This window comes from Eptesicus fuscus, chromosome 11, assembly GCF_027574615.1.
Source record: "Eptesicus fuscus isolate TK198812 chromosome 11, DD_ASM_mEF_20220401, whole genome shotgun sequence".
Lineage (NCBI taxonomy): Eukaryota > Metazoa > Chordata > Mammalia > Chiroptera > Vespertilionidae > Eptesicus > Eptesicus fuscus.
The window spans coordinates 20,917,705-20,939,612 of record NC_072483.1 but is presented as its reverse complement, the minus strand read 5'-3'; the positions used below and the strand labels follow the sequence as shown (position 1 = coordinate 20,939,612).

Here is a 21,908-nt window from a genome sequence, read left to right as displayed (position 1 = left end):
CTCACTTTTGTCTCTCATATTATCTTTGGGATCATGTAAGAAATGTTCCTTAAATAAGTCTATGCCTTAAAATGCTGTAAGATGTCATCCACTATTATTATATTGGATCCCTGTTGGTGTGGTACAGTGAGTTTTCCATAACCTTCCAATGAAGTTCAATTAAATTTTAGTGGCCTGGTGGGGTGGAAGGGGTCAATGGGTGGGAAAGAGGAATACCTGTAATACTTTCAACAATAAAAACAAATTTAAAAGAAATGTAGTGGCCTCTGCCTCAGCTGTGGGGCCATTACAAGTGTTTCTCTGCTGGTACAGTATTTCCTCCCTGCCCCTTCCTTCCTCCCTTCCTTCCTTCCTTCCATGGCTGCAGATTATCAATCAATTTCCAGTTTATTTCTACTGCCCCTTGTTGGGCTTGTGTGAGGAGGGATTTATTTTCGCTAGCTGCGGTATGTTGTCAGAAATGACTTTGACTGAAGTCTTTCTCCTTGGAAAGCAGACCTTTGTTATTTAGAGAGGACTGGTTCCTCTTCTCTTTTCCTGCCAGAGCCAGGCAGGTTTCATCCCAGGTCCCTGCAGAAAAGTGTGCAGACCTTCCTAAGACTGCAGCTCCTCGGGGATTCTCTCTCTCATTCGTGCATACTGAGCCTCTACCGGTTCACCAAAACTATCATTTAAATGTTTCAAACAGTTTATAGTTCCAGTAAATTCTGATCCAAGTAGGCAGAAACAGATCTTGCTTTCTCTTTTTACACATGTCTAACCCTCTATCTCTGAATGGGTCTACCTTTCCAGATTTCTGGGTGGCAGATTACCCTGTGACCTCAGTTCTCACAGGGGTCCTGATTTTTAATTTGTCCACATTTTTCTCGTTGTAAAATTGAAGAGCAACAACTCTCAAGCTCTTCATGTCAGATCTAAAGGTAGAAGTCCCAATAGTGAGATTTTTAACAACTGTGTTTTTATTTTTTATCCTATTCTCTATTACTTTTATAATAAATTTTAAAAATCATACTTGTAAATGGAACTGGTGCTTGAGGAGGAAAGCAACAGTTTTCTGGAAGATTTATGTACACACAAATACTTGTTCTCTAACAATGCTGAAATGAATAATGATGTGCTTAAAATTTAAAGATTTCAAGCATATACCAGATTACTTTCTCCAAAAATTATTTATCACTTTCACACTTAGGAGAGTCACTTTAAGTGAAGAATGCTCCTCTGAGCTTTCCACGTGCTGTTTTTATTCCTATAATTAAAATATGCATTCCAGTCTGATTTGTAACATAGTTCACAGTATTTGAGTCTATCTGCTCCATGAGATAGTCTGAAATTGTATCTTTGTATTAACTAGAGCTGCAAATTTGCACATAATAGGTACTTGATAAATGTTTTTTTAATTGAATTGAAGCCAAAGACAAAAATGTACCATTTTCCTACATAAGTAATATATTTAACAAAATGTAAAATAATTAGTACCTTTGTACCCCAAATTTTCTATTCTTAATATGCAGGATAACCTCTATAAATGATATAAGAGCCCATTAGCCTACTTTTTGGAAATACTTAAAAACTTGACCCCCATTTTGGTTCCACAATGCTCAGATCAGCAATGACAATAGATCATATTATTTTGTCCTGGGACAGATGAGAATAATGGAAACTTGGTTCATATCAAAGTATACTGTGATCTTACTTCTAATTATATTAATACTGTATGGTTCTAAAATGAATGGAATATCCCTGGCCTATACATAGTGTTTGTCATTTACTCAGAAAACCTATATGCCAAAGTATATAACTTGACTACAGATTAGCCATTATTTTTCCATCTATATATATCAAAGCCTAAGTGATTGTTATGACCAAAAGACTGGAACGACTGGAAAGACTGTTCAACCAGTTGCTATGATGTGCACTGACCATCAGGGGGCAGACGTTCAATGCAAGAGCTGCCCCCTGGTGGTCAGTGCACTCTCACAGCAAAACTCCTGCAGCCCCTCCTTCCTCCCACCCCCAGGCTAGCAGGCCAACCTCCTGCAGTCCTTCCCACTGGCTGGCCAACCTCCCGTGGTCCCTCCCCCTGGCCAACCAGCTCCCCAATAGGCCTCAATTACCAGCCATGCTGAGGGACCCCACCTGTGCACGAATTTGTGCACCAGGCCTCTAGTGTCTAATAAGACCCTCAGCCACTCAGATGTTATCATCTACATCTATGTGACACTGAGATGCCAGCACAAGGAAGCTTCAACATATGCTTTTAGGAGGACATAACCACTCAGTTTATAACATGGGTAAAGCCTTATTTCAAAACTCTCTAAGTGCTATTTTTTTTCCAACTTCTTCCTATACATCTTAAGAGTACATAAAATGAACAACTTCCAATACATGAAAAATCCAATTTCTCCCAAGCTCCTATACATAGACCATTGTTTATCAGTCTCAAAACAGGTCTCAGTATTAAAACACCCTTCTTTTAGAATACCTGGGGTGCTTGTTAAATTTTTTATTTTTGCCAAACTCGGACCCATTGGATTGGAATAGATGATAAAATATCACAATCCAAGAGATTAGCATTTTCATCTAATTCTCCATTTGAATCTATCTTACATTAAATTTTGTAAACTACAACTTAGATTTTAGAAATAAATATAATCAAAATAATTTTTAGAATATCATAAACCTTTTTTAAAATTATATTTTAAGTTTCCATTATTTATTTATTTTTATTTTCATGCATTTATCTATCCTCACTAGCAGCCCTGAACTCTGACTTCACTCATTTTAAATTCTGTATAAATATATCTTTACTGTTAAAGGTAGCATCCTCAGGATGTGTCTGACTTTCCTTTCGTTGTTGATGGTCTCTTTTGTCTCATTTTGTGTTAAAGGTCACTTAAGTGGATTTTTTTTTTCCTTACTTCCAAAATATATGTAGGGTAGTGCAGAAGGCAGTCGATCAATGATTCTCTCTCATCATTGATGTTTCTATCTCTCTCTCCTTCTCCCTTCCTCTCTGAAATCAATAATATATATAGTGTACCAACCCAGGACTATACTTGTCATGCTTCATATTTGGGTGTGGTTCAAAGCAACTAAGGTCACCTCAAACAAGAAAAATAAAGTCCCTTTGAGACAGCATTCTTTGTGGATTTGTATAAAACAGTATATATACTTCAGCAGTGCTCTGGCAAATTACGAGCTTTTATTTGCCAACAGCAGTCACCCTAAGTTGCAATGTCTCAGGTGCTAAAAGGTGTATATTTTGAAACAAATCTTCGTTGTAACATTCTCCTAGCCCTGTAAGTTATCAACATTAGAGCTATGACTTTATGTTACTGCTAGTTATCTTCAAACCACAGTGCTGAAAACTCCAATATGCCTCTCAGGATGATTTGACATGGATGTTTATCACCAAAGACAAACATGTCATTATCCTGCCATTTATGCCAAAGTCTGGCCCCAGGCTCCGTTTATACCAGCACTGATAGCATATCCCCATTCTGTCCTCCTGATCACAGACTTCCTCCAGGCTTCACTGCATTCCATTAAAATTGCTATTAATCAAAACATAGTTTAAGGCAATATGAAAAAAGATTAGCCTCCATAAAGCCTAGTCTTAATAAAACTAAATATGTATCAATTACCATTTTCCCAGAGGAGTCCACCTACTCTAAATTTCAGAGGAGTGAAAATGACTAACTGGTAGTGTGTGGAGGACACTGAAAATTAGAGCATAGTATGCATATATATTTTTTTTTATTTGGGCTAGAGAGATAACTACTCAATTTAGCTGGGATCAAGTTCCTGTGTCTAAACTTCATGCTTTCCAAAACAATTAGCATACTTTGGTTGGTAAAAGAAGCAAGAATCATAGAACTATGGAGATATAACAGATTTTTGATGGGACCTTTTCAGATTTTTCAAAGCTTCATTACACTTGATGAAAAAAGTAGGTGTTTATCAAGTATGATTATATTTTAAGTGTCCTATGTAATTGTTGATTCTTTAAAAATTAGAAGAAAGAACATGTTTATCTCCAGTTATGTTGTATTTTTAATATCAAAACTACACTTGCATTTTAATACATTTCATGAACTGTTTTCCCTAAGTGGACACATTTGATCCCAAATGCAATCATGTTACACAAGTATATAAGGCATCTTCAGAAATAAATAACAGAAAGTGAATAGTAAAAGTATTAACTTACGAATAAGCAATATGTATTAGATTTGTTTTCTGTATTTCAGGGACAAGAAATATAATTTTTAAAAAAACTTGTATGATAATATCCATTACATTCATGCTCTATTTTGTTCACCAATATTTAATCATCATCATTTAATTTAAATAAGCCATGCCATTTAAAATGCATCATGGGCAAAAAAAAGTATCTAATACCCCACTACATTATTAAATGTCTGTTAGATTTTATTAGATTACAAAAGTTTTTTCTCTAATATAACCACTTTGAAAAATTTTTACTTAAAGAAAATTTCATAAAAATTAAAAATTTCAAAATTGTTTTTTTTTTCCTACTACTAAGCTACAGTGGACACTAATATATTGGGTTTCTGACCCAATATCTGTTCTATCCTCACTCCTACTTACCTAATTCAATTCACAGAGCCACCCACTTCCACAAATGAGTCAGAAGAACCTGATACCATCTCTGGTATTATAGTCTATCTAAGCCAGTGGTTCTCAACCTTTTCAATGCCACGACCCTTTAATACAGTTCCTCATGTTGTGGTGACCACCAATCATAAAATTATTTCTGTTGCTACTTCATAACTGTAATTTTGCTACTGTTAATGAATCGTAATGTAAATATCTGTGTTTTCTGATGGTCTTAGGCTCTACAGCAGCGGTTCTCATCCTGTGGGATTCTAAGCTAATTATAATAATTTTTACTCCCCCTGCTAGTGATTGGTGTGAAAATTATTATGTGACCCAATGCCAGCTAATGAGGCATTTGAGCTGGTCTTCTGAGGGGCTTCTGTAAGTGACACAGAAAGAGGTGACTTTTACTGGGCTTTGGTATGGCTGGGTGGGATTACTGGAACTATTACGGTGACCTATACATGAATCTTAGGATAAAAGCATAACATGGAGTAGGGAATATCCAACAGAACCTAGAACCCACGTTACCTCTATACTTTCTTTGTTACTTATATTGAACATAAGTGAAACATCAATCCTCCTTAAAAACAATCAGACAATGATTCTGAAATATTTAGACATAGATGAGATTCCATCACTTCAGATATCATGAACCATTTACAAATTCTTCCTTGCCTTTAGCCTAATCTTGCCTAATGTCACAGGTTAGGTTACTAGCATTATTTTTTACAAGATGAAGACTAAAATTCCATTAGTGGTAATGCTGTTTGATTTTCATAGTACGTTAATTGGGTAACAAGCAAATAAAAGTAAAAACCCAGATTACTGCTTTACATAGGCATAAAATAAAATAAAAATGTTACTGGACTTAAATACAAAAAGACATGTCTGCCTCCTTGGGGAGCAAGTTCTTTTGGGCAGATTCCTTTTGTGCTGTTTATAGCTTATTGATACAGAGGATGCCTTAGTTGACTTGCAGTTCTATGAATTCAATAATTTTTAGAGAAGATATGATCACACTGATGTGCCATAGTAAATAAAAAGTACCTCAGAAAATGTTTTTCACAAGTAATCTTATAATCAAGATATTTTGCCTCCATAGACTGTGCCGATATTAAATGTTGCAATGTGGATGAGATCAAATAAGGAACTTGGCTAAAACAACTAAAAATAAAGTAAGATATTAGAAAGGCAAAATTAATAATGGATAGGCCTAGATTCTCTTTGAAATTCTGGCACAAAAGAAATATAATCTCTTGGTTTCCATATCTTATTTCTCTGCTGTTCCCCTCTACTGTGTTGTGGTATTTCACATAACTTTTACTTTTTAAATACTGATTTTAAAGCTAGCCCCATGCTTACAAATACCTGGAAATAACATACTAGATTATAAAAAGAGAAGAAAATCAATAAGAGGAGGGCAAAACAACAAAAAGAGCCATCAACAGAACAGAAATCTTTTGAAAAATTGTTGAAAGATATAATCCATAGAGAAACAAATACTTCAAAAAAACCATGATTAAAATGTCTAAAAGTATTTTATGAAAATAGAAGAGGCTCAGGGGCTTCTAATCTCAGAGTATATTAAATGAATGCAAGAAAAACTAGTTACTGATATATCTATCATGATGATTAATTTGGAAACTGCCTTTGAAGCAGCTGGGCCAGGTAGCCTTGCCCCTTGACACTTGTGCTATGCAGCAGGCAGTGGTAGCCTTTGCCCTTAGGCGGAACCACTGAGCCTGAGAATGCAGAGACAGGGTTGTGGCTATGGTAACAACAGACCATGGGGAGGATGGAAAGTCCCCACACACACATTGATAACTGGCAGAGGCACATTGCTGGGAGCAGTGCAACTAGAGCTACTAGGATCTGGAAAGCAAAATATACAGAGGATAACAAGTATTCCAAAACCATTGCCTTAAAATAGAAGGATCATGCTCAACAAACAAAATCCTGATTCCCCAAAGAAAAAAGAAATACTATGATAATATTTCCAATCACTAAGAATAAAAGAAACTCATAATGTTTTCAGATATTAAATAAAGAAAATCAAATTGGTATCAAACATTTTTATTATTAATTAACATAATGGCAACTAAAAAAAAAAAAAAAAAAAACACACCCCAAAATCCTCAAGTACCAATCTTCTCCACAGTTCACATACAACTAGGAGGAAAAAGTAAGAACATTTTAGAAGTTGAAAAGACTGAATGAAGAAATTGCTTGAGACCATATACAAACATATAAAGTATTGCTCAAGATAAAAAGTACAAAATACACAATTTATTAGTGAAAAAATGAATTCTCTAATGTATGCTTAAATCTTTCTTAATAAATAATGTAAAGAAGTAATAACTGGGAAATAAAGCAAGTAGTGAGGAAAATGGAATGGAAAGACAAGTGCATGTGTAGGAAACCCCGTGGAGTCTCATGAATGCTTCCAATTGACGCTGTGGAATTGCTGGAGGTACTCATACATTTTCAAATACAGATAAAATGTGTGATACCCTAGAAAAAATAAAAATCATCAAAATTGCCTAAAAAAGAAAAAGGAAATATAAATAAAATGTCCCTAGAGGGAAGTGGAGGAGATATGGATAGAAATCCATGCCTAAAACCGGCTTCAGGCTGAGTCAGTTTTATTGGTTATAGCTAACAAAAGAAAATTCCTTTGTTATACAACCCACTTCAGAGAATAAGGAATAAAAAAATAAAATAAGAAAGGAAAGTGCTCTGGCTGAGTGGTTCAGTTCATTGGAGCATCTTCCTGTACACCAAAAGGTTGGATCCCCTGTCAGGGCACGTTAGGAGGCAAACAATCAATGTTTCACTCTCACAATGGTCTGTCTCTCTCTCTCCCTCTCTCCCTCTTCCATCCCCTCTCTCTAAAATTAATAAAATTATATCCTCAGGTGAAGAATAATGATAAAAAAAGATGGAAACCATTCCAGCACAATCTCTGAACCTTACTTTACAATGACTCCAAAAGCAGACAAGAAAAGCACAAATACATCGCTACTGCTCTTAGTTCTAAACACAGTATAAAAAAACTAAATAAAATATTAGAAATCAGACCAACAAATTTCTTTTTCTTTTTTTTAAATATATTTTTATTGATTTTTTACAGAGAGGAAGGGAGAGGGACAGAAAGTCAGAAACATCGATGAGAGAGAAACATCGACCAGCTGCCTCCTGCACACCCCCTACTGGGGATGTGCATGCAACCAAGGTACATGCCCTTGACCGGAATCGAACCTGGGACCTTTCAGTCCGCAGGCCGACGCTCTATCCACTGAGCCAAACCGGTTCTGGCAGACCAACAAATTTCTTAAAAATCTCAAGATTCATTTAACATTAAAAAACTAACAAATTTTCATTAACCCTTTGCACTTGCTTGCTTTTTTCTCGATTCCTTTATTCTACTCGGGATTTAATTTTTTAAATACCCCAGATTTTACAAAGCGCGGCAGTAGAATAAAAAACTGGAGTTTCTTTTCATACAAACTTATTTATTTGGATTTTTTTATATTTCAAATTATTGATACATTCAAAGAGTAATTTGTACTCGACATCCGAGTGCAAAAGGTTAAGATATTTTTTTTAATTCTTTTCTCAATAGATGCAGAATATCTTTTTAGCCAAATAATCACATGAAGAGAAATAAATGAGAACATCCTTAAACTTATTTAACATCTACCAAAAACTATGGTAAATATAAATATAAATTTAACATTGGTATACTAGACATAAAAATTAAAAGCAGAAAATATAAGAGCATTATAATTAAAAAAGAAAAAGTATCAGAATATATGGTAAGCACTATTACTAACTTAATATTTTCACTCTCTGTTTAGAGTGGTAAATAAGTAAAAGAATAAACTAAAACGTGTCACCCTGGCAGGTGTTGCTCAGTTGGTTGAGCATCATCCTGTGCACTGAAAGGTGGCAGGGGACAAACCCAGGTTGTGGGTTCGATCCCTGGTCGGGTCATCCATGTTTCTTCTCTCTCACATAGATGTTTCTCTCTTGAGATCTCCCTCTTCCTTCCTTTCTCTATAAAATCAATAAAAAACATATTTAAATAAATAAATAAACAAATAAATAAAAGGTATCCATGTTGACAAAGGTAAAGATCTCGCTATTTTAGATGCTATTAAATTTTTTGTCAGAAATACAAGGAAGGAATTGAATATAATTTAAGATAAAGAGACTGTAAATGACTTAAAGGATAAACTATTTACTCTGTGGTTTTAGTACAAGGGGGATACATTTTGAAAAACAATAATAAGTAGATCTCTACTTCACGCCTATAATAACAAAATATATTCTAAATTTAAAAATAAGTGTCACACACAAAAAAAATTTGGAAATATTTAACATTCGATAAAAACACACCAAAACTAACCTTAAAGTAGAAAAAAACCTTGCAGATGAAAATCATTAGAGGATATGAATAGGTAATGTAAAGAAAAGAATTTAAAACAGCCAACAAATATGCAACAAAATGGTAAACGTAAATTTACAGTGTTGAAGTTTCCAAAGAAACTCATTAAACCAAGACAAAACAATGGGCTTTGAGTGAGTACCTCTCATTTAAACAAATTGCCATGACGAGATTTGCAAAGGTGCTGGCCAAAAATGTGTCCGGCCACAATAGCCAAGCAGCGTGCAGTCTGCATGAAAGCTGAGTTTGGAGAGGCTTTCGGGGGAATTTCTCTGGGGAGAGTGGCGAGTGTGCCTGAGTAGCTCTCCGTGAGCGAGGACAGGGTGCCTGGTCACCTCAAACGTGGTCGGGGCTCAGAGTCCAATAGAAGAGGGTCATGGGGAAGAGAATAGGCTGAGATTGTCTTAAAAGAGAATGTGTATGCTTTTACTTAGGACAGATGAGACGGTAGTGGACATGGAACTCATCAAACATAAGTCCGATTAAAGGTATCAGAGAAATGTAAAGGCAGTGCAATGTGAGGGGCTGACATCCTGGATTAAAACAAAACACACACTGAAGGGGACCACACATCGAAGGCATTTTCACCTGTATCAGCAGTGAGGGTAGAAAGACTAAGAGGTTAAAAAAAAAAAAGTGAGTGAGAGGGAAGCAGCTGTTTTAAGGTAGGAAATCTTTGCAGAGCTTTTAGAAATGTTACAGAGCAGCAGAAACAAAAAATGGAGGTCAGGGATGCCAATAAACTGGAGTATGTCCATAATCCAGGAGTGAAGGGATATCCAGAAGAGGAATCCTGACAGTCCAATCCTCTTTCTCCTCAAAGCATCACTGATTCTTTGTTTTTTTCTTCTTCTTCTTTCTTTTTTTCTCACTCATGGAGAGTCTACTAATGATTTTAGGATCACACCCCAGAAATTCTGAATGGGACTCTGGTCCAACCTAACCCATAATTTTAGATGAGAAAACAAAGACCCAAGAAAAAGGAAGTGACTTAAGCAAGGACTCACCTCTTCAGACTACCATCAGTGGTCTTTCTTATATATCTGTAGATTTTAGAGAGAGGTGAAGGGGAAGGAGAAGGAGAGACAGAAACATCACCAATAGGCTGCCTCCTACACACCCCCTGCTGAGGATCAAGCCTGAAACCCAGGCATGTGCCCTGACCAGCAATTGAACTGGTGACCTCCTGGTGCATGGCCGACACTCAACCACTGAGCCACACTGGCTGGGCTAGTGCTCTTTCCACTACACTTCCCTGGCACTCAGTTTGGGCTCTCTTGTTTTATAGTTGCATTAACACCAACAAAAACACACCATTTCTGTCAAAAGTTACTTGGTTATAAATCATTATTGCCAATCATAATAGCCTGTTAGAAGCCAAAAGCAATGCAGACTTTTGGGTTACACGAGTTTTGAAAGGGCTTGTAGGGGGAAAACTGTCAGTGGGGCCTAAACTCAGAGCTGGGTTTTCCACGTGACCTTCCCGGCATCTCTAAGGTGAGCTCTCAGCCACTGGGGCTAGGAGGGCTCTGTCTAGGCTGAAGGCAGAGGCACGAGAGGTGCCAAGCATTGCTTCTTTTGCCCTGAAGCCCACTCTTGTTTTATATGGCCTTTTACAGATGGGATCCCCTCCTCTTAAGAAGCTCAAGTTGAGAAGCAGAGAGGCTGGAAACACAGCTGCTAAGAGGCTGAGAAGGCAAGCAGATTTATGGCCAGTCTTATCTGGTGGAAGACATAAACACTGAATGGAGATAACCTTAGGAAAATGTTAGGTTTTCAGTTGGGATCACTTAAGGACGACCCTCTAAGACTAACACTAATCTAAAAAAAGACAAATTTTTATAGAATTTGAAAACTAACTCCAAAAATATTTTATCATTGCCTGTATTAAGGAGACCTGATCTTATTCTAACTACCTACCAGAAAAATTTTTTAAAAATTACCTGATAGAATGACGCATAACTTAGGCCCTTTTATAATTATTAATTTATAATGCTTGACATGGGTTTTGAAAGGGCTTTTGGGGGGAAAATTGTCAGTGGGGCCTGACCCCATAGTTGGGTAAAAAAAAAATAAAAGTAAATAATGAGTATATCAAAAAGCAGCATGAGACAAAATAAAAAAATAGAAGACATGTTCAGGTTATTCAGAGTCCTCAATTTTCTGATATGGACTCCAAGAACAAAAAATGTATTCAAGAAAGTAAAATAAGCCAGTCAGAGAAAAGACAAGTATCACATGATCTCACTCATATGTGGAATCTAAGGAACAAAATAAACTGATGAACAAAATAGATCCAGAGACATAGAAGCATGGAACAGACTGTGGAATCTCAGAGGGAAGGCAGGGGAAAGGTGGGTAGGTGGGAAGAGATCAATCAAAAGACTTGGATGCATATATATGCATGACCCATGGACAGAGTCAATAGAGTAGTGAAAGCCTGGACTGTGGATTGAATTGGGGGCTGGCTAGAAGAAGTCAATGTGGGAAAAAGGATGATATATGTTTTACTTCCAACAATAATTTTTTTAAAGGGAGAGAAATCCAGGACACTTTCCAAAGCCAAGTAAAAATTACCATTTATTAAGGAGAGAGAGAGAGAGAGAGAGAGAGAGAGAGAGAGAGAGAGAGAGAGAGAGAAAGGGAAAGACATGGTAATATAGAGAATTTCTCAAAAGAAATGAGAACTATAAGAGAGAATTAAAGTTACATTAGCAGTGGAAAACACTTGAGTGAAATTTACATTGCAATTGATGAGATTAATTAATAGCTGTAAAGAGGATTGATGCTGTAGAAGGTAGACCAATGAAAAATATCCACACTGAAGTACAAAGAGGAAAAAATTATGGAATATAGAAAAAGGTCAAAGATCTTAAAATCATATAAGACAAGATGAAAACATATTGCATGGATATCATTTGAGTCTCAGAAAAATTCAAGAGAGAGAATGAAGCAGAAGTAATATTAGAAAACATAATAGCTAAGAATTTGCTGAATTGATGTAAGATATCAAGCCAGAGATTCAAGAAGTATCATGCAACCCTAGCCAGTTTGGCTCAGTGGATAGAGTGTGGGCCTGTGGAACAAAGGGTCTAGGGTTTGATTCCAGTCAAGGGCATGTACCTTGCTTGCAGGCTCCTCTCTGGCTCGGGCCCCTGTTGGGTAAGGTGACCAGATTTTAACATTGGTAAAGCGGGACACCATTGACCGGGGGCAGAGGGGGGGCGGTTTATATATATATTTTATTGATTTTTTACAGAGAGGAAGAGAGAGGCATAGATAGTTAGAAACATCGATGAGAGAGAAACATCGATCAGCTGCCTCCTGCACACCCCCTACTGGGGATGTGCCCGCAACCAAGGTACATGCTCTTGACTGGAATCGAACCTGGGACCCTTGAGTCCGCAGGTCAATGCTCTATCCACTGAGCCAAACCGGTTTCGGCCCGGGGTGGGGGGGGGGGGTTCTTGATTAAAAATTTGGTCTATATTAGTTTTTTTAATAAAAGGAAATTCACTTCTTAGATCATCGTTGAATTTGCATCCTCTTTTCTTACTCATTATGTTAAAAATCTAAAAAAAATAATTTAAAATTATATTATAAATTATTATATACATATTGCTTAAAAACACAGTAAGTAGGTACATAATTACATGAACATATTTTATTGTTAGTTTATAAATTAAATTAATTTGATTGTTATAAAGTAACTATATTTTAAAAATTATTTTAATCCTATATTTCTTTCTAAATAATAACAATACTAACTTGTATTATCTTTCCTCAGAATTTCACTTTCAAGTCCAGTGCTAGACTTTTTGCCGCCGCTATAAAATATAAAGAATATGAGTACTATCTGCTAAATTCAAGAAAATTTATGTATTTATGAAATAAATAAATTAATTACTTACCTAAATTATCTGAATAGCTGATTTGTAATGACATCACTTGTTTAACTAGCTTACTAGCACGCAGTACGATGTGTATCGTCTGAGAGACAGTTACAAAATGTTTTCGTCGTTGCCAATCCCCAAAAAATGCCATTGTTCATTAAGTCCAAACAATGGTGGTCGAATTCTAACAACTGATCAACAATGCGAACTTTGATAAGCAGTTCTCGATAATCAGTTCTCAATAATTATTTGTTATTATTAAAGTTTAACATTATAAAATTAACAAAAATAATATAAAACTCATATCCTGGCTAAATAGCCACATGGCCGCCGAAAACCGTACATTCCCTTCCCGTTCTCCTGCTGTTCCCTAGCTTGTCGTGAATTCTTTCCAAAAATCGGAACTTTTTTAAAACGCCGTGGGACGTGGGACAAATTGTTAAAAATCAGGACTGTCCCGCCAAAAGTGGGAAGTCTGGTCACCTTACTGTTGGGGCTTGTGCAGGAGGCAACCAACCAATGTGTTTCTCTCACAACAATATTTATCTCTGCTTTTCCATCTCTCTTCCACTCTCTCTAAAAATAAATTGGAAAAATATCCTCAGGTGAGGATTAAAATAAAAAAAAGAAGTATTATGTACTACAAGGAGTATGAAAACAAAAAACTATACTAAGCAAATCATAGTAAAACCACACAAAATCAAAGGAAAAATAAGAGAGAAAATATTTGTCTTAAAAGACACAACTTTACAACAAAAGCTAACTTCTTGAAATAAATGAGATACCATAAAACAAACAAACAAAAAAATATAAAAAAGAGAAAGAGAGAGAGAGAGAAAATACTTCACTAAAGGCTAAATTAAAGCAAAATAAAAATATTTTCAGATAATAAAATGGAAATAAATGTTCTTGCTCATCAAAGAAAAAAAAAAAGAAGAAAATACAAATGGATTTTTTTCAGGCAGAAGGAATACAATCCTGGGTAGAGCATGGAAATTTAGGAAAGAATGATGTAACTGTGTAATGACAATGGTGAATATGTGGGTAAGTACAAGTGAATATTAATTCCGTAAAATAATAATATGATCCTGGCCAATGTGGCTCAGTGGTTCCGCAACTACCCATGTACCAAAAGGTCACCAGTTCGATTCCTGGTCAGAGCTCATGCCCAGTTTGTGGGGCATGCACGAGGCAGCCAATCAATGTTGGGATTTCTCTCTCATTGATGTTTCTATCTTTCTCTCCCTCTCCCTTCCTCTCTTTCTATAATCAATAAAAACATATTTAAAATAATAATAAATATGAGATATTTAAAATAGAAGTAAAATATATGAAACCAAAAACATAAAGACAGGAGGGCTTAAATGGAACCAAAATGTTTTAAGATATGTTATTATAATTTACAAAACGCTTGAAGAAGTCAAGTTATGCCTATTGTAATCTCAAACTTAACCAGTTTTTAAAATGGTAGTAAAAGAATATGAAACTAACAACATGATAGAAGTTGAAAATGGAATACTAAATATATGTGAATAACCAAAAGATAGAAAAGGGAGAGGAGAGACAAAAGAACTGGGATAGTTTTAAACAAATAGTAAGAAGATAGATTTAAACTCAATATATGAACACTTACATTACAAAATAACATTCTGAATTCTAATCGGAAAAACAAAAATAGCAACACTTAAAATATGAGTACATGCTAACTTGGAAACAGACATGTTGAATACAGGGCACAAAAGGTTAAAGTTAAAAGATAGAGAAAGATGTGTAATGTTAATACTAACCAAAAAGAGAGCCTTGACCCTATACTAAATGAGATAAAGCAGACACTAAGATGAAAGTGTTATCAGAGATAAACAGGCAATTGAAGAGGCAGTGATTACTTTGAGGACTGGTCGCCTCTGGGAAGGGGCACAGAGCAATCTTGTTCATCAGGAAAGGTTCCATTTCTTGATCTGAGTGATTATGTGACATGATCAGTTTGGTGAAAATCCTGAAATTGTACATTTAAGTACGTACTCTCCTCTATGTCTCTTAGACTTTAATAGAATGTTACTTATAAGGAGTACCCTCCTCCTCAAAAATGACCTGAAGACACAAAAAAAGCTCCAAAGGAGACGTGGGCCACTGGGAACCCAGGAGCTGGAGAAGAGGCGTTGCTAGGGTTCTAGTGGCTGGAGCAGGGACCCTCATATGGAATATCAAGGATCTGAGAAAAGGCTCCTACAGAGAAATGAAAAAGAAAAAAAGTGTCCTGGGGAATCTACCAGAGATCATAACTCTACCAAGCGATCATAACTCTACCAAGAGATCATAACTCTACCAAGCGATCATAACTCTACCAAGCCCAAAGAACAAGCCCTAATACTATTTTCTCCCTAAACCCAACTGTCCAAGGGTTAGAAAAGTAGGCAAAGCATGGGGAAGACAGAGAATGAAAAGGCTATTTCATAAAACATGCCTCTCTTCACTGCTGAAGATTTCCAGCTGTGAGAGAAAAGCTTTAAATTGGATAACAAGCATTAATGTTAGTATTATACACTACACAGAATTTCTGAAACTACTGAGATGAGAATGTTCTAAAGACTGAAATTATTTCATCCAGGCGCAGGAAAGAATGATTGGCAGGAGCAGTTTTGAAGGGTTGGCAGGAAAAAAGGATATAATTGGTTCTTGCATTGCATCATCTTTACTTCAGTTCCTTCAGTAATTTTTTTTATGTTTGAAAAGATGAGATTGCATATGAAGTTATCAGGAAAATGTGAATTAATTCATAGACATCATTTTGCACACTTCAGATTGGCAAAATTTAAAAGACTGGTAAAATCTTTTTTTTTTTCCTTTTCTTTTTCTTTTTTCTTTTTTGTAAGGATGAAGGGCAAGGAAAACTCTCCTACACTGTCGATAGGAATGTCAATTGGTGAAATATTTTTGGAAGGCAATTTGGCATTTTTTATACATTACAAATGCAAGTCATTTGACTCCATACTTTCAGTACCAAAAGATTTATCTTAAAAACTCTCCCTGGAATCAATCAAACTTTCACCAGTAGTTAAATATATTCAAGTACATATACTTAGGAAATATTATGTAGTCATTAAACAGAATAAGGAATGCTCAGATAGAAATGGAGATGGAAATGAAGATAGAGATACAGAGATAGGGATTGAAACAGATATGCAAAAGTCTTCAAAACAAGTTTTGTTCACTTAAAAACAAGATAACAATGTGAGTTTAGAATAATACAAGAATGTATGCTCCATGAAATCAGATACTCTAAAAACTGTTTAGAACATGGTAGGCAGCCTATAAAGAGTTGCTGAATGAATAATATGTCCTATTTATGGAAAAAAAATGGGGTAATTAAATGTTTCACTTTATACAGTTCTATAGTGTGTGTTTTTAAATAAAAAGTTTAATCAGGTGGTACTAAGAGTAAAGCAAAATATATTTTTCAAGTTAAAAGTATATGCTTTATGTATACTATTTCTGACACTCTGTAGTTTACTGACCTTAGGAAAATCTACTAATCTACCTATTTACCAACATCTCTGGACATCTGTAAAACCAAGATAATAAAATGCAGTCGATAGGATGTTGTGAGAATAAACATGTAAATAACATTTAGCCAGCTGCCAGATGCATTGTACATAGCCATTAAAAGTTAGTGGGATATTACTTGTCACTCTCCTCACCTCCAGTATAACCCAAAGTCTTATGCTGACCTTTTAAAATTTAAATTTATCAAAAGTAGAACCCACCCAGGTCTGACATAACCAGCTCTGCCAGCCCATTAAAAAACTCTCCTATTCATTGCCCTGGCTTGTGTTTCTCAGTGGTTAAGCACATTGAAGGGTCACAGGTTCAATTCCAAGTCAAGGGCACATACCTGGGTTGTAGGCTTGATTCCTGCCACTGTTGGGGCTCGTGCGAGAGGCAACCTGTCTATGTTGTCTCTCTCACATTGATGTTGCTCTCTCTCTCTCTCTCTCTCTCTCTCTCTCTCTCTCTCTCTCTGCTCCTCCCTCCCTCCCTCCCACTCTGTCTAAAAATAATCAATGAAAAAAATATCCTCAGGTGATGATTAACAAAAATAATAATAATAATAAATAAGTTTTAAAAAATGCCCCCTATTCAGAAGCACTCTTTATTACAAGCCTACTTTATAGAGCAAAAACAAAGTACAGAAAAGATTTAGTTGTTCACTGCTTACCTCAAACCATACAACGAAATATGTTACAGGGGAACCAAAGGTTAAATGTAAATATGTTAATGATAAAAATATATTAAAATGTAGTCAATATTAATACATATTCTAGGTGTAAATATGTTTTAAATGTTTTCTCCTCCTCCCTTTCCCCTTTCCCCCCCCCCTTCCCCCCACTACCACAAATTATACAGTCAAATTTTCCACATTTGGGGAAATTGCAGGGGTCAGCACCTTTGGAGCACAATGGATAAGCCTCACCCTGGAAAAACCACCTTCATGATGATGGTATCTCCCCTGCCAGGTCAGTACCCCTCCTTTTTTTTTAATCCTCAGCCAAGGACATGTTTAGAAAGAGGAAGAGAGAGAGAGAGAGAAACATTGATATGGGAGAGAAACATTGATTGGTTGCCTCTCACACACACATCCATCAGGGATCAAACTCACAGCCCAGGAATGTACTTGACCATGAATTGAACTCACAACTTTTCAGTGTTGGGGACAACACTCAACCAACTGAGCCACCTGGCCAGGGCTAGGTGTGAAATTTTTTTTTTTTAATTAACCACAATCAGATCAATAAAAAGGCAAATGATAGAGTTCATTATACAAGAATTAAAAAAAAAAACTGTTCATGGTAATGGCATAAACAAAATTTCCAACAAACAACAGGCATAAAAATTTTTCAACAAAGATGGAAAACACAAATGAATATAGTTATTTTTTAATAGTCCTATATATCTATTACAAAACATAAAAAAAAACTCCTGAAGATATTTGGACAAAAGACAATATAATTTACCTCTCCCCCCAAAATTCAGTCTAACACTTAGTTTTTTAAAAGTATAAATTAATTTTAATATTAAAAATTTACATACCATATTTTCCCAATGAAATTAGCCAATGTATTAAAATGAAAATTCTCAATGTACCATCATTAATTCTTGGTATTTTGTTACATTCTTTTGAATGACAATTTGGCAATGTGTGTCAAAATTATTACAGACAGCTATAATGTATGATTGTATCCTTTCACCTTTAGTAATTTATTCTAAAGTAATCATCTTAAGGTCATCAAAACATTTACAAACAACAACAAAAAATATCTTATGGGGTATGATTTGTAATAGTGAAAGCCAGAGATATAGCATAAATTTCAACCAGTAATGAAGTGGTAAAATAAATACTACAGAGCTATTATTAAGGATGTGGATTTGGCAACTATGATATAACTTTAAGAAAATAAAAAGGCTGCAATATTGAACGGACAGCTGCATATATCTATTATGTATGGGTCAAAATATTTATAATATTTCCCACTGAGTTAGGACAAGGAATGAGGGATGGAAGGCTGTATCCCAGAATGAGAAAGTATGAACTTTGGGGACAGAATTACAGACCTTGCCTTCTAGTTCTGGTTCTTTGAGGTAGTTACCTAATATTTATAAATATTAATTTTATCATTTTTTTAAACTTGAAAAATACATTGGTATATAATTTGTAGTTTTTTGGAGCATGTGGGACCTAGAATATGTTCAAGAACCTAGTTTAATTTCTGGCACATGAAAGAATTGTATTAGGACTTTTATTTTCTTTATTGATTTTTATATTTTCCACATTTCCTACCAGTGAGTTTGTAATTTCTTTTTGGAATTAAAAAACTTTTTGAATGCTATTTATTCTATTCCTATCTGCTTCCTATTGTGCCTAACCTAAAAACAAAACTTCTATACCCTGACTCCACTAGTCTTCATTAACAGCCCAGTAAGGGGGTAAAAACCACAAAAGCCAATTTATATTATTGCTTGTATGTTGACTAAATCTATTAACTCTCTGGAAACATATATTTCAAAAGACTTTGCTTATAAGTTTCTGCCCTACAAGCCTGGAAGAAAAAAAAATATTATTCTATTTTACCTCCCAGAATATAGTACAAAGCCAGCACCTAGATATTCATAAATATCTATGAAATTAAATGAGTCTGCAGATATGAAATGCCAGGCATTTATAGCGAATAATGGGAAATATTTCAAGGACAAGGATCTTTCTGGTATGCTATACATTAAACAGAGCAGGAAGCCACTTACTCAATTATATCAGTCAGGATCTAATCAGAAGACTGAAATCTCACAGTGATTTAATCAAAGAAAACTAAATATAGACATTAATAACTTGAAAAGGTGAATAATACAACAAATGATTTTTCAAGTAGTAAATAAAAAACTCTTTTTTTTTAAATATATTTTATTGATTTTTCACAGAGAGGAAGGGAGAGGGACAGAGAGCTAGAAACATCAATGAGAGAGAGACATCGACCAGCTGCCTCCTGCACACCCCCCACCGGGGATGTGCCCGCAACCAATGTACATGCCCTTGACCGGAATCGAACCTGGGACCCTTCAGTCCGCAGACTGACGTTCTATCCACTGAGCCAAACCGGTTTCGGCAAAAAACTCTTTAAAATATAGAAATAGCATATATAAGTAGAATACCTAAGGCAGGGGCATGCACCAAACACCATAGGGTTTGACGGTAAAGTTCACTAAGTTGCCATATTCTGAGAACTTGAAATGCCAGGGGAAGTCCTCCACGGGGAAAGGTTGAGCCTCAGAACTTGCTGCTAAGTTGTTGAAAGGATTGGGGGGGCGGGGGAGGGGGAACTGCTTGCTAATGGGCACTGATGGTCACCGTGTTTGGCAGGAGCCCTGTCCTAGAAAAACCACTGCATTACAAAAGCCTAATACTGTTGAATCTCCCAACAGTTCCAGAGCCTGGGATAGAAAAACGGTGCCCACTTCAGGATCCTGTCGGAGAAGCACACCAGAGCCCCTCTCCACCCCAGTGTCCCTCCAGTGCCCTCTACTGCTGTGCCCTCTCATGGCAGCTAGCAAGCAAAAATATTTGCAGGGCCCATCTCCATTATCACAGAGTAAATAGTGAAGGTGAATTGGGAACTGACAATAAATTGGTAACTGGCAAAGTTCACAATTTGGCTACTCAGGTCCCATATTCACTTATTTGTATGTTTTTATAATAATAAAACAACTCTATATTTTTACCAAAAAAGACTAGAGGACCGGTGCACAAAATTTGTTCATGGGGGTTGGGGGGGGGGGTGGTGTCCCTCAGCCCAGCCTGCACCCTCTCCAATCTGGGATCTCTCTCACAATCCAGGACTGCTAACTCCCAACTGCTTGCCTGCCTGCCTGCCTGATTGCCCCTAACTGCTTCTGCCTGCCAGCCTGATCACCCCCTAACCTCTCCCCTGCCAGCCTGATCGATGCCTAACTGCTCCCCTGCCGACCCATTGCCCCCAACTGCCCTCCCCTGCAGGCCTTGTCGCCCCTAACTGTCCTCTCCTGTAGGCCTGGTTGCTCCCAACTGCCCTCCCCTGCTAGCCCAGTCACCCCTAACTTCCCTCTCTTGCCAGCCTGGTCGCCCCCAACTGCCCTCCCCTGCTGTCCATCTTGTGGTGGCCATCTTGTGTTAGAGTGATGGTCAATTTGCATATTACCTCTTTATTATATAGGATAGTCTTTTTACAGGTAAAGAAGTTCTCACTTGGTCCTCAAAATGAGGAGAAACACAGTCCCAATAGTCATTATATTGATTACTGGCTGTAATAAGTACTCCTCAAATTTGATCACAGTTTCAGGGAATATTCTGTACCTAATAACTACATTTTAAAGATAACTTCCACCAACTTCTTTAAAAATTAAAAATGAGGAAGTAGAAGAAGAAAATAAATGTTAGTATATACCAATAAACACATAGGTAGAACAAGCAAAATTATCTATATATGGCTACTGTACTCCTCATTTCTGTAACTGACCACAAGGATATAAGTGATAAAATTGCTCCATTCTGCCCTAACCTCTTTGGTTCAGTGGATAGAGCGTCAGCCTGCGGACTCAAGGGTCCCAGGTTCGATTCCAATCAAGGGCATGTACCTTGGTTGTGGGCATGTACCTTGGTTGTGGGCACATCCCCAGTAGGGAGTGTGCAGGAGGCAGCTGATCGATGTTTCTCTCTCATCGATGTTTCTAACTCTCTATCCCTCTCCTTTCCTCTCTGTAAAAAATCAATAAAATATATATTTTTTAAAAATTGCTCCATTCTTCCTCTCTCCATTTCACATTTACCCCGCCCTCAGCCTGAACCCCCACAGGTCAGGGTTCTTTCCTGGGTGGGGTCATGCAAATCTTCTTTCCTGAAAGGTCAGCGTTCTCAACCATGCTGCTCTTTTTCCTACTGTTGCTTCTCATTAACCTTTATCTCTGGAAATGGAAGTACTACAAAACACATCCTCTGGGTTTCAGATTTAGTCCTGCTAATTTCCAGCGTGTTGCAGCAACCCTTTGGTAATTGGATAAATCATTCCAACAAGTAGAATAACCCCTTTTGTGTGTGTGTTGGTTCAGTGGCATAAAGAGCCCAAATCGTCCTGGTAGCAGTCTCATTTTCCAATTCGATGGAACCAATCCTGTGTCCCAAATTTGAAATATTCCCAATGTAGAGACTAAGATTACCAAACCAGCAGAATTCAAGGTTGTTAGGTCTGAAAGCAAATATTCTGCAAGAGGATTATTGAGCATAATAGTGAGAAAATTCACTGTCGTGTTCGTCTCTTGATTCCTAGATTGATGCCTTCTCACTGTGGCAGAGAGAGCATCATGTAATGGTCTCTTCTTCCAAGTACATTCTCATTCTGTATATCAGAATCTTATCTCTCCGGGTG

General features: G+C 36.5%; 1 pseudogene; it reads right to left on the bottom strand.

Annotated features, from left to right (window-relative positions):
- Positions 1 to 17,342: 17,342 nt before the first annotated feature.
- On the bottom strand, positions 17,343 to 17,482 carry LOC114232213 (U1 spliceosomal RNA; annotated as a pseudogene).
- Between the last annotated feature and the right edge of the window lie 4,426 nt (positions 17,483 to 21,908).